This window comes from Typha latifolia, chromosome 7, assembly GCF_019914945.1.
Source record: "Typha latifolia isolate L0001 chromosome 7, TyphaL0001v2, whole genome shotgun sequence".
NCBI classification, from domain to species: domain Eukaryota; kingdom Viridiplantae; phylum Streptophyta; class Magnoliopsida; order Poales; family Typhaceae; genus Typha; species Typha latifolia.
The window spans coordinates 10895887-10909983 of NC_133092.1; the positions used below are offsets into that span (position 1 = coordinate 10895887).

General features: G+C 34.3%; 1 long non-coding RNA gene across 3 annotated transcripts; it reads left to right on the forward strand.

Annotated features, from left to right (window-relative positions):
* The first annotated feature begins 1339 nt into the window (after nt 1-1339).
* On the forward strand, nt 1340-13750 carry LOC140792401 (uncharacterized). Of its 3 annotated transcripts, XR_012109749.1 has the most exons (5): nt 1340-1598; nt 4992-5088; nt 6708-6824; nt 6903-6970; nt 13362-13750. It is a non-coding gene; the product is annotated as an uncharacterized lncRNA (long non-coding RNA). The 3 variants fall into 3 exon arrangements; XR_012109748.1 differs by lacking the exon at nt 6903-6970; XR_012109750.1 differs by lacking the exons at nt 6708-6824; nt 6903-6970.
* Nucleotides 13751-14097: the final 347 nt, after the last annotated feature.

Genomic DNA, 14097 nt, shown 5'->3' on the forward strand with positions numbered 1-14097 from the left:
TAATTATAGTATAGTGCCTTGTTTGTTTTGAGTTCAGGAGTCCTGAACTTAGCTAGGGACTCCTAATCTGGTTCAGTAGCCAAACACTAAATTAATTTTTTTTTTCTCTAATTAAATTTAGTCCCCTAATAAATAAATAAATATATAAATTATAATTTTCTTTCGGTTTGATACTAATTTTTTTTTGATATGATTAAAATATATTAATTTTATGTCTTGTCAATCTCTTACCTTTACTCACTTCTCTCTCCTCACTTTTAAAATATTCATATTATATATTATAAAATATGTTCTCTTATCCTATCCGAGTCTCCTCTCTCACTAAGCATACAATATAAGCTAGCAAATATATATTTAAGCTCGCAAATGGCTATTATAGACATTATATAAATTAGCAAATATGACTTAAGCTTACTATTATAGACACAATATAATCAACAAATTCTTTCAAATATGTACTTAAGCCCGCAAATAACTATTATAGGTACCATATAAGCTAATAAATATATATCTAAGCTTGCAAATTACTATTATAAACACACCATATAAACTAGCAAATATATACTTAATCACATAAATGACTATTATAGTCACTATATAAGCTAGTAAATATGCACTTAAACCCACAGATATTTATTTTATATACCAAATAAGGTAGCAAATATGTATTAGAGGCCGCAAATGATTATTATATGACTTAAGCTTACAAATAACTATAATAGGACCATATAAGCCAACAAATATGTATTTAAACTCACTATTAATTAATATAGATATCATATAATTTAGCAATCCTGTGCCTATTATAATATTTGTATATTATAATAATAACCATCATGATGACCTGAAATAGTATTTTCATTCATCAAATTTACTTATCATCCTTTTTTTTTTTGTGGTGAAACTAATATTGTTTCCTCTTGTTCACGTCACATTATAAATAATAAATAAATGACCAAAAGTATTACTCATAATAATAATGATTATTATTATTTTGAGCTTTATCGACTTTATTTAATCCAGTCGAAATTAAGTTTGGCTCAAGCCGAGCTCTGAGTCGGCTTAATTATTTTAACAGCCCTAGCCCTAGGTAGCTGCTGCACATTATCCAAAGATAAAATCCTGCGTCTGTCTTCAAGATTTATTCTACATAAATACGGCCACTAGGTACACTACTACGCCTCCATCCCTTTCCGATAAGACCGAAGAGGACAACCTGGTGATTCTTTGTCCTCACCAGGGGCATTCCCGTACTCTCACCGCTCTTTCTCCACATTGTACCGGGGACACGTGTCGACCAAGTACGCCCGGAAGGGCCACGGTCGTCCGCGCCCACCGACACGTTCCTGTTCTCCTCCTCCTCCTCCTCCTCTCCTCGAACCCTAACCCAACTCTACTCTCTCTCCTTCCCTTGATTAAAAGAAAAGAAAAAAATATTAAATCCCTAATTAAGGGAAGGATAACACGCAATGATTTGATCGTACGGCGTACCACCACGATCGCTAACCACAGAAAAATAAACTAATAAAACTCCTCCCTTCTGCCATCAAATTACTATTTTTTTGTTTTGCCACTTTTTCCGGAGCTCAGATGAGATGGTAAGCGATTCCTTCCCCTCTTCTTTTTCATCACGATTTCTTGAATCAACTGCCGATTAAGTTGATGATTTCTTGCTTCCGAGTGGTATAATCGGTGGATTGTTCAACATTTTATGGTATATCTGATTTTATTTTCTAGTTTTTAGTTTTGGTTCTTCTGTTCTGTAGAGGAGTATATTAGTTTATGTTAGTTGATTTTGTTTCTGATAGTGATGCTTGATCTGTATATTATATATATGGTGCTGCTTTCAAGTATTAGTGAGAACTCCTATAATTGCATGGTGGTTGCCTTTTATTTATTTATTTTTTATTTTGGTTAGTTTTTTTTTTGTTAATTACCAGTATATGAAGCTGCTACAATAATAGGTAGGATTAGGAAATGAAATTTATTATTTTGGTCAGACTTTCTGTCACTTTTTCTTTTTTCTTTTGGCTGATGGTTCCTTTCATGGTTGCCATCCTTTTCTTGTTTAAGGAACTTCATTTAATTGTCTTGGCGCTTCACTTGCATCTAGTGTTGGTTCTTAATATTGAGGCTTTGAGGCTTGGTTTGTGTTATTGAGTTTATGATTCCACTAATGTTAAGTTGTTAGCTTCATTACTTTGGGGGAGATAAATTAGTCTTCCTTGTTCTAGCTATTTTTTCTTCTCATGGTGCCTTTTGTGCACCATATCTATATGTTGTCTACACTGTATTTATTGCTTAAACTGTCAAAAGTTAGAAAATTGCCGCATCGAAGATATGAGACTTGAACGAACAAGGTTTTCTTCAATCAGACCTTTTAGCAGAAACATTTGTGTAGTATTTGTCTAGTGTATACTTGTCTTTCCCAGTATATCCATTCATTAATTCATGCACAAGCAAATTATGTTTCTTATTCTTTCTTATTATGGGCATCTTTCAGTACTTGCAAGTACTTAAACAACAGTCTCCCGGAATAAGGGTGTCTTGTTTTGGAGCATCTTAAAGAATCTGGCGTGCAGAACAAAAACCATGCGGTGATGTTCCGTTGTTGGATGCTCATGACCTCCTCTCTCTCAATTTTAAAAGTCTAGATCGTTTATTACTTCAAGTGGCCAATGTTTCTTCTATGAAAGATAACCTTCCCTTAAGAAGCTTCTATTTCTCTAAGATGTTATTATGTTTTGCGGCACCATTTGATCTTTTGACCTTATTGCATTGTGAAACTATTGGTTGCTTTGTCACTGACCAATATCTTTTGTTTGTGTTTGTGATTTAATTCTTATTAAATTTCAGAATGATGGAAGTATAAGATCATTGACTTGCAAGCTGTTTCGTAAACTTCAGTTTGGATTATTGTTACCAATTAAGAGAATTTGTTGTTGAAGTGGTGTTTGTGAAGTTTAATCTTACGAAATGATCTAAACTTCTTCTTGATTTCTGCAATAGAAGCATCAAGGTTTGCACTTAGATTAGTGCTGTGATAGCTATGCTCAGTTGCAAATGTTGTGACATGTCTTTCTTGAGAAGTGATGAAAATGAAATAGAGAGGAGGGGATCAAAAGAGGAGGATCAGAAATTGTTGGAGTTCTGTTCTGCTACAAGTGATTTAGACTCAATGGTTTGAGCAGAACAAATCTTAGATATGAATTTAACCAGATATATGATCAGCTTAAATTCAGATTTAAACAAATTGAAGAGAAGAGAAAGATCAAAGTTTTGATTCATGACATAGTGAAGTGGAGGAATATGGATCGGTTTTGTTCAACAGTGATAGGAGTTGAACTCCAAAGAGAAGAGTGATGCTAGATGAAGATAATTGGTGGAATTCTCTATAAGGACATGTTTACTGATTTATCTTATGTAGATTTAGTATTTGGATAAAAAGAGCTGACCTGAGTCATCGGACTCAGAAATGCAGTGGTTGACTCCATGTTATTATTTGTCAGTGTGGTCTGTATCTTTGAATTTATTTTGAAATATTTTTATCTGAGTTTTCCTCCTTTTATAATGCCCAAATCTAGGTCCTGATTGGATGAGCATTAGGGTATTATTTAGTTTGTCACAATTCAAGTTGATGCTTAAAGTTTTATTCACAAGATTGCCTTTTCTTTTGGGCGTAGTACCAATAGATGCCTATTTGGAGGGTTTTCAGTTATGTTTTACAAAAGATGACGATTTTATTTTCTGTGTTGGCTACAGTTTCTGTTATGTCCAGAATTATCATATATAAATTGCAATTTTAAGAACGAATTTTTTTCCTACTTATTTGCATAACACAGAAGGTTATGAAGTTAGTCTGGTTGATCATAACTTTTCTTGAAGTCACCAATGTCTCAAAAAGCACCATGTAGCTAGATTGTACTACTTGAATACTCATTTTTTTGATTCACGAATTTTCCATTACATAAATAATTGCACTAACAATTTTTGTTATATATTTACTAATTGTGCTATAAATTTCTGTAATATCATTTCTTATAGATTTTAGAAACATATACGGATATATCTATTATCCGATCTATATCCGTGTATGTACTTTATGGATATGGTAATTAAGTTCACTATCCATACAAAATTGTATCTAGAAAAATATGGATATGGGTATAATTTTACCACCATCCAATCTGTACCTAGTCCTTGTTCACCCCTAACATAGATGGAGTGTTGAAAATCATTGCTTCATGTCCATATTTTGTCATGCTATTTGTTTATTCATATATGTAGGACCATGGGAGTATTTTAGGAATAGCATGTTGATCTTATTTAGTTGTCTTGTGAAGAAAGAAAGTGAAGTGTCACGAGAACTATATTGTGTGGGATCCTATAGATCTTCTTTATTTATGTGTTGTAATCTTAAAAAGCAAGATGAGGGAAGGGGATCCAAGTTCAAAGTTTTACTGGATAGGAGTTGAATGATCTTCTATTCAACCCTTGTCTCTCATGTAAGCTTGTCTTGTAAATTTTGAAACTTCTCTTAGAGGACTTGATATTTTGGATTCTTGGAAATGAATGGTATAACATATATACATTAATTTTTTTGGGCGGCTGTTTGTGGTGTTATCTTCCCCATTCTCTCTTCTGCTTGTGGTTGTGACTTTGGGAGTGTATGAAACTTTCTATACTGGAATGAAAGGATAAGATGCTTGGGTTTGAGGACCCTGGGTTTCTCTCTATTCCCACCTAAACTTTCTTTTCTCCTCTTTGTTATTGTGAGGTGCATTAAACTGCTTCTCTTCAATTCATTCTTCCCATAATCTTGCCTACGTCATATTGAACCTTGTGATATTATCCAAATTAATTAAATTTTCGATTTTATTTTGATATTGTGCATTCCATTCATCTAGAAATATTTAATTACTTGATGCTGACTGGTATTTTATTCTGATGTTATAGAGAAGTTTAATATTATCAAATACATATATTTGCAGGTTAAGCCTTTGTTATAGAAGGTAGCGGAGCTTGTTTTTTCTGGACCTGAGGCTTGAGTTCTACATGCTATTTTGGAAGAAGACCACGTGCTTTTAGGTGTTGTTTTTTCTACTTCTCTATACAAAACTCTAGTTAATATATATGTCTTCCTTCCTTTTCTTCATTTTGATTTCAGGCTGGGCATGTGATAATGCATTTTGCTTTGTCTCTGTCTTGGTTGACAACGAGAGAGAGCACGCTGGTCGGCACTCATGCAAGGGGCCATGACTGTGTACTGGCGTGCTTTTTCTCGCTGTCACTCATTTCGCCCTGGCAATATGGTTTCCTTTAATTTTTCCTGTTACTTATGCCTCACATTGGCGCGATGAGGGCATCATTGAATCCATTTGCTGTATGGTCGTCTTTTAGAAAAATAGTTAATAATCTGATGGCTTATGTTTCTCCTGTTAGTTCCTATATTTAGCTCTTCTGTTGCCGACTGAAATTGTGATGAGCCTTGGTAATTAGTTCTGTTTTTGGTAGTTATGGAAAACTGTCAATCTGTTATGATGATCGATGCCTTGATGGAAGAGAAAATTGTACTGCCAGCAGAAAGATGAGTGAAGGTTCTGATGGTAAATAAATGTTCAGAACCTCAATTCAAATGTCAGCCGAGGGGGTCAATTTTGAACACTCCAACTTGGTTCTTGCTGACTTGTGTACATTAAGACTTGATAAAAATGTAGTATCAAATATACATTACTATGCAAAATTGGAAGCACACACACATGCATGTACACGTACACACACCTATGATGACACATCTCTTAAGTTTACTCGTCTGTAGGCATATTAAATGAAACTAAAGAAAACACCAGCAATCATTACTTCATTCAGGATCCACCTGATGCTTGAGCTGCTCTAATTCCGCTTTTTGCATTGTTCTGTACTGAACAAGGTGTTCATATTTGTTCAGTTTACAAACTATGAGCAGTCCATCAAATACTTCTGCTGACCAATCTCACTTATCTTCTGTACATCTTTTGAGTTGAACCACTTGATTAAATTGTTACTATATGTTTCCATTTCAAATTGACTGCCTACATATTTGCTTGGAGGTTAGCATCTCTAGTATAGAAAAGAGTATACTCTAGCCAGACTTAGTTGTGCTAATTTAGAAAAGTTAAATAATTACTTGGTCTCAGTCAACTTATTGAGTTTCTTGATTTAATCCAAGTTTTAGAGTATTAGTTTGCCCAACCCATGGGCCAAGTATTACATAATCAGAATTTGTATGCAACTGGAGTTTGTAGCCTGGTTGATTAAAAACCTTACTGGGTCAAGTTGACTCCAGCAAGTTTACAGTAGACTCTGCGAATTCTTCTGAGCTGGGTGATATATTTTGACATCAAACTTATGTTGATTTTTGTGTGATAATGAGGAACGTTGACAATGTTTGATAATATTCTAATAAACAATTTTTCTTGCACTTATTCTGGTTTCCTGATTGGTAATATACTAGTATGTAATTAAATTCTGATCATTGTGCATATGTGGAACAATTTTATTATGGTTCTTTAGATACAGATTTCTTGTACTTCTCCTGTTTTAGTGACACATTCTGTAGTTTATTTCTTGACCTATACAAGTTGGTTGTTTGATTATTATTTGATTTATCATACTTCTTTTCTTAAGGAACTCCATTCATCCATTGCATAATCATGTTTATTTTCCAGGTTTTGTACGCTATCTTGCATCTAGTTGCAAAGTCAGAAAGCCTGGGTTCATATTAGAGGGAGCACAGATAAGAATACAGTACGAGAAAATGAATAAGTAGTTGCAACTAGTAGTAGGTTGTAACCAAATTAAATTACCATCTTTCAACTACTTATCATGATTACAAATTTAATATCCTATTAATTCTTGCACAGGTAAAGTAATCAATATTAAAAGAATGTAATGTAATATGAAAGGATTTACATCTTGGATCATTTTAAAGGTAATATCTTATTGTGTGTTGGATTGTTACTGATTCTGTTGAATAAATATTTCCAACTTCCATTCTTCCTCAAGTTCCTCAAAAAACCAGTGGTCCATTATTGTCTTTGTTAATGCTCCCATAATCTAGGCTTAATTAGCTAGGAGGGTCTTAAGGGCATGTATTGATTGCACAATTTTTTCTTGCACATCTGATTTGGGCAGATTAATGTGCAGATCTGAAGTGAGTCTTGGAGAATGGAGATATCGTACTTTGCAACTCTCCTAAATTAATTATCATATAGATGGACTCTGGTAGATCAATGAGTAGAGCCTCACTGAAACCCACTCATTCTTACTTGAACAGACTTTAACATCATGTGATTTAAACAAGAAAGGCAATTATATTGGCCTTTAGTTAGTATTTTTCAGTGTCTAATGTTTTATCGTCCTTTTAAAATGTAGGATAACATTTTGATTCCAGATAATATCAGTTTACCAATTTCACAAGGATAAATTTTCGAGTTAGATTTTGCTAGTTGATCTTATTTGGTATTTGCATAGCTTAATCATGTATCATAGGAAGCTATAAATGTAGTTTCCTACCCCCATAACTATTCTTATGAAAAAGAAAAAGAAATATCAGCATAAAATAAATTTAACTTTTGGCATAGGTTCAGCATCCCAGGGTCATGGTTGCCTCTCTCACTTTGCTTTTGCTACATAACAATTCCTTTTAGAAAATATACTTTTCATATAATACAAATAGAGAGAGAAATCTGATCTAGTATATTTCACATTGGGAATTAAGTATATACACGTATATGTAGGGTAGGTTATTCCTTAGGTACAATATAAGAATATATACATTAACACCCTCCTTCAAGCTCAAGGTGGATCAAACACAAGGAGTTTGCCAACTAGATATTTAAAACGCAGAGTAGGATGCGACTTAGTGAATAAATCTGCTATCTACTCTATAGATGATATATGAGGAAGACTGATAATGCCAGCTGGAAACTAATGTTGAACAAAATGACAATCCACCTCAATGTGTTTTGTCTTCTAATGGAATATAGGATTGTTTGCAATCTATGTAGCACGTCTGTTATCACAATAGAGAGCAGGAGAAGAATGAGCAGACATTAAAAGAAAGTGAGTAATAGTCCTCCACTCATATCTGAAAATTTGGAGCAATTAAAGTCAACTTGATTAGTACTTGAAACATTGAGTGTGATATGAGTAAAGGAACTCTTATTTTGATTCTTGCTGCTCGAGAAATCCTAAACGAGCCTAATAAAGCAATTCCTCTTGAGGTCACTCCCATAATTGAGGAATTCTCAGATGTTTTTCCTGAGGATCTCTCAAATGAATTATCACCAATGTGAGACATTCAACATGCTATCGATCTCGTCCCGGGTGCATCTCTTCCTAACTTGTCTCATTACCGACTTAATCCAACTGAACACACTGAACTTAAAAGGCAAGTTGACGAGCAGTTGAGAAAAATACTTTTTAAGGAAAAATCTACGTCCTTGTGTGATTCTTGCATTGTTAACACCGAAAAAGATGAAACATGATGAATGTGTATTGACAGTCGTCGTGCCATTAACCGAACAATGGTAGAGTAATGTTTTTCTATTCCTTGCTTGGATGACATACTAAATATGATGGCAGGAGTCATAATTTTTTCAAAGATAGATTTAAAGAGTGGCTATCACTAAATTCGTATACGCCTTGGCGATGAATGAAAGACTGCGTTTAAAATGAAAGATGGGTTATATGAATAGAATCAATAGATGGTCATACTTTTTGGCTTGACTAATGCTCTAAGTATTTTTATGAGAGTGATGACTTAGTTATTACGAATCTTTATGGGACAATTTTTAGTCATATACTTTGAAGACATCCTTATCCATAGTCGATTTCGGGAGCAACACACAGATCATCTTCGTCATGTCTGCGCTGTCTTGAGGAAAGAGCAACTGTATGGAAACCCTAAGAAATATATCTTTCTAACAAATAAAATTATTTTCTTGGGTTTTATTGTTTCGTTTGAAAGAGTCTCTGCTGACCCTGATAAGGTCAAAGTTATTAACGAATGGCTTGAGCCCCGTACCATAAGAGATGTAAGAAATTTCATGGGCTCGCTACCTTTTATTGTCGGTTCATTAGAGGGTTTAGTACTATGATGGCTCTGATAACTGGATGCCTCAAGAAGGGTGAATTTGAGTAGTCAACGAGTGTCACCAAAGCTTTCATCGAAATCAAGAGGAATATGGTGAAAGCTTCCATCATGCGACTCCTCGATTTTACTAAAGTTTTTGAGGTCACATTTGATGCTTTTGGAATTGGTATAGATGGAATTCTAAGCCAAGATGATCATCTGATTGCCTACTTTAGTAAAAAGCTGAATGAAACTAGGTAACGATATACTACTTACGATAAGGAATCTCTTTACCGCTGGAGGCATTATTTGCTCACAAGAATTCATAATCTTTTTTGACCATGAGGCTCTTCGTTACATCAACTCCCAAAAGAAGCTTAATGCTAGACATGGCAGTGGGTTGAATTTCTCTAGGATTATACGTACACCTTGCGACATAAATCTGGAGTAAAAAACAAGGCTGCCGATGCACTGAGTCGTCGCATGATCCTTCTTTCAAAAATGAATGCAAAAATAATAGGTTTTGATAAAATTAAAATTGAACACGAATCGTGTCCGATTTTTTATGAAGTTTGCAGTATGTTAAGCAACAGAATGACTCGAGAAATAGTTGGTTTCATTTTGCAGGATGGCTATCTATTTACATCTCAAAAGTTATGCATTACCACCTCGTTAAGGTTGTTTGTATGGACTTTGTACTTGGACTCCTAAAGACTAATCAAAAGCATAATTCCATTCTTGTGGTAGTGGATTAATCTTTTAAGATGACCCACCTTATATCCTGTTCTCGAACATCTAATGCCTCTCGTGTTGTGAAACTCTATTTTGATGAAATCGTTAGGCTGCACGAGCTCCCAAAAACTATTATGTTAGATAGGGATGTGAAATTTACTTGCTATTTTTGGAAAACCTTATGGCATGAAACGGAAACCAAGCTTCAGTATTCAATCACTTTCCACCCACAAACTGATAGCAAACTGAAATAGTCAATAGGAGTTTAAGGAACCTACTGGGGACTCTTGTCAGTGAAAATCTAAGGGATTGGGACCAAAAACTGCCAACTACTGAATTTGTATATAATAATTATGTTAATAGGTCAATAAGTCTAAGTCCAACTGAAGTAGTATATGGTTATAAACCTAGACAGCCTATAAATCTCATTCTATAACCTATTATCATAGGTTGTTTGAGTCTGCATTTGCATTCACATCATATATTCATGACTTGCAAAAGAAATCAATAATAGAAATGCTCAAAATAATGCCAATTATAAAATTCGAATTGATGTAAGGAGATTTAAGGAATTTAATGTTGGAGACTATGTGATAGTCTGGATACGTTCGGAACAGTTTCCTCCTGGAATTGTCAGAAAATTACATGCACGAAATGTTGGACTTTTTAAAATTCTCAAGAAAATTAATGATAATACTTATGTTCTAGATCAACCAAATGGTTTTAGCATTAGTTTTACTTTTAATATTGAGAATCTAGTAGCTTATAGAGGTTCCACTAGCTAGTAGGCTTACCAATGAGCCTATTTATGAGAGATCCTCTTTACCTCCACTTTTCAACATTCCACTTAACAGAGCAGATAAAATTGATAAAATTTTAGATGATGAGATTATTTCAACTAGAGAAGGTGAAAATCAACGGTATTTAGTACATTGGAAAGGACGACTTACATCTGATGACACGTGGCTTGATTGTCATGATTTAGAGAGGTATCACTATGATATCTTAGAGCAGTATGAGAGTAGCAGAACAACACATTTGACAGGGTCGAGTTCTCTCCCACTCGGGGAGAACTATGCGAATATCACTAATAGGACGCGATGGCATGTGTACCAGCGTAGGAGGCGCCGACAGTTGATGATCCCCTCTATAGGGATTTTGTTATGATCAACTTTGTACTTTTAGTTATTTAGGGTGTCTTTTGCTTATTTCATTGTAGGTCTACATATAGACTCATTATATTTTTTTTTGAGGTTAAGGAAGATTATTTGACTTTGCTCCTTTGAGAAAATTAGTGTGAAACCATTTTAAGGGTGAAGGTGTGAAATCCTATTCCTTTCCTCCCTTTGTTTCCTCCATCACTTTCTTTCTATCATGTTTTGCATCATGGTGCAAAAGATGAAACGGGAGGAGATACAAATGAAGAAGGTACAAAAATAACTCATCAAGAGTACACATGAGTGATAGGACAAGAAGGGAGAGAATCACTGGGACATTCGACAAGTGGCTCATCAAGATAATATGGAATGGGCATAGTCTCAAGAGAAAGCTGAGAAGATGTTGAAGATAGAGGTTTAAGGAAGGTGAGATCCTAAAAACTCATGAGAGTAATGAGCAAGGTTCAGAAAATAGGGATCGGGATCGGGATTGGGATTGGCCTTTTGAAATAATGATACGTATCATCTGGATCGACCGTACCAGCCGTATTAGTTGCTTGGATTTGATCGGACTTTTTTTAATTATGTAAAATTCTAAATATTATTTAAAAATATAGGAAAAGAGACATGACGAGCAATCCATATCTGATGAGTCAAATGATCATAACATCAATAGCGTTTGTGTTTAGAACTGTACTCAAGAACATATCGCATATATTGAGCTGACAACTTGTCACACTCATGAGCAAGGAGCAAAACAAAGCAAATACATTCAAAAATATGAAGATGACTATAATTTGGTTTACTAGAGAAAAGGACATAATGAGAAGAGCGATCTCATAAGAGAGGATAAGACATGAGGTTGAATAAGGTTGGCAGAAGTCTAAGAGCTTTTGCCCAAAAGGAACGAGAGATAGAGGAATTGAGAATGAGAGCACGCGTAGTCTCTGATATAACGATGGTTCTATTTTGCTACACCATTTTGGTCATGAGTGTAGGGATAAGACTGTTGAAGAAGGGTGCTATGAGAATGGAGAATGAAACACAGACTAGAGGTGTACTCTCAAGCACTGTCAGACCTGAAAATTGTAATGTGTTTGTAAAGCTGAGTGTGAATAATAGATGTAAAAATCTAATAAACTTGGGGAATCTTAGATCGATGACGAATGAGATAAACCCATGTATATCAAGAAAAGTCATTAATGAAATTCACATAATACAAATATCACACCTAAAAGATAAAAGTGCAAGTCCCCAAATATCAGAATGAATAAGATAAAAAAATGAACTGTTTTATCATTATTTGAAGAAGAAAAAGGAAGAGCTAATTGTTTAGCCAACTTACAACCTACACAAACTGACAAAGAACTAAAACCAAAAGAAGCTCATCAAAAGATCCATTTGCAGTCTAAAGTTTAAAGATTCGATAAATTTGTGAGTCTTTTAACTATGGGTGAGACAATATGCTTGTAGCAAACTTTCTTCTAATATTATTGTTTAGCCATGGAATCTATTAATTTTGCCATCCACACTATTTCCTGCTAGAACTTTCAAAATCAAAAATATTGTTAATTCCATGATATGTGAGACTTCCCAAAACATGGGGTATTCAATTCTTACAGAATCAGTTAGCTATTTTGTATGGCTTAGGTTTCCTGATTTAGGAAATATAATTGTTACTCATGTATTATCCTCGATACAGTGATAATACAACCATAGTTTTACAGCATTTGTGTGGTTGTCGCTGGAATATCTGCAAGTATTGAGTACTTACAAAATAAGGATGGAGAGAGGGACCAAGCATTGATACATATGATTAGATGCTCATGGTTATTATATGACGATTTGGGTGGTGTCTTCTTTCTGTCAATCTTGAAGTTGATAATCCATGATTCCTCTAATTCTGCTAAAATAAAGTTTCTATATTTTATCTTTTGGTTATTGTTTATCTGCTCCACGCGCGAGCTTTTAAGGAAACTGTGCATTATCATCAACATATTTGTTTGCTTTAAGGACAACCTGTATGAACTTGAGAGCACTCTAATAACGGGTCAAAATATTGTTCGTTCTGTTCTACGTCATCATTGATATCAGAGCTATATTATCCAACACAAGTTTTGTAGCAAATCTTTACTGTCCTACATTAGATTTTTATGGGAGCCATATTATCCAACATCAAATGTTTAAGCTTTCACCGTAAGCACCATCAAGTGGATAGGAAATTCTTGGCAAGCCATTCATAGGAATAGCTGAAGAAAAATGAGGGACTGCAAGATATAGGTACATATTTGAGTGTAGAATTGCATATTTGTTACTGATTTGTTCTTATTCTTATTCTTCTGATTTGTTTTGTTAAGGTTTTGATAGTCCTGAAGTTCTTGGAAGGGTACTGCAGTCTCTAGCCTTAAAGTTACCAAAAGAAGATCCTTCCAGATTTGGAGAGCCTATAGTTTTTCAAGCCTTCAGGCGGCCTTTTTGTTCATCTCCAGGTGTTGAAGACATTTGTCATACACTTCAAGTGAGCAAGCTACTATTTCTTGTGGCTCATTGTAGGAAATAGGGAGATTTATTATAGGCTAAATGTATAATGAACTTATTTTTTTTGGAGGTGTCTTTTGTTGATCTTATAGCATTGTCTATGACCAAGTGCTTCAACATTTGACTATTGTGATTTTTGTTTGTGGATTCATCCTTTGTTAGCTATATGGTAATGTCATCTACCAGGACTGCCTTTCTTCCTGATTAATCATAAGTGATCTCATGCATTTTCCTCTTTCCCCATGGCTAGTTAAATTTTAGGGATAATTCTTTTTTGAATCTCCGAACTATCACTATTTTTTATAATGTCACTCTGAATTTTTTTTTAGGTACACAATCACTTTGAACCATGAAATATCTCACTTGGTCTACCAAAAAAATTCAGGTGGTTATTATCTATCAAAGAAATGTTTAAAGTATCGTTGTAAAAATGGGGATAGTTTAAGAGGTGAAAATAGAATTATCTCTAAATTTTATGATGACAATGGAGTTCAAATGAGCAAAATTAAAGCAAATTTTGGGAAAATCCATAGAACTACAGCTCAATTCTAATAA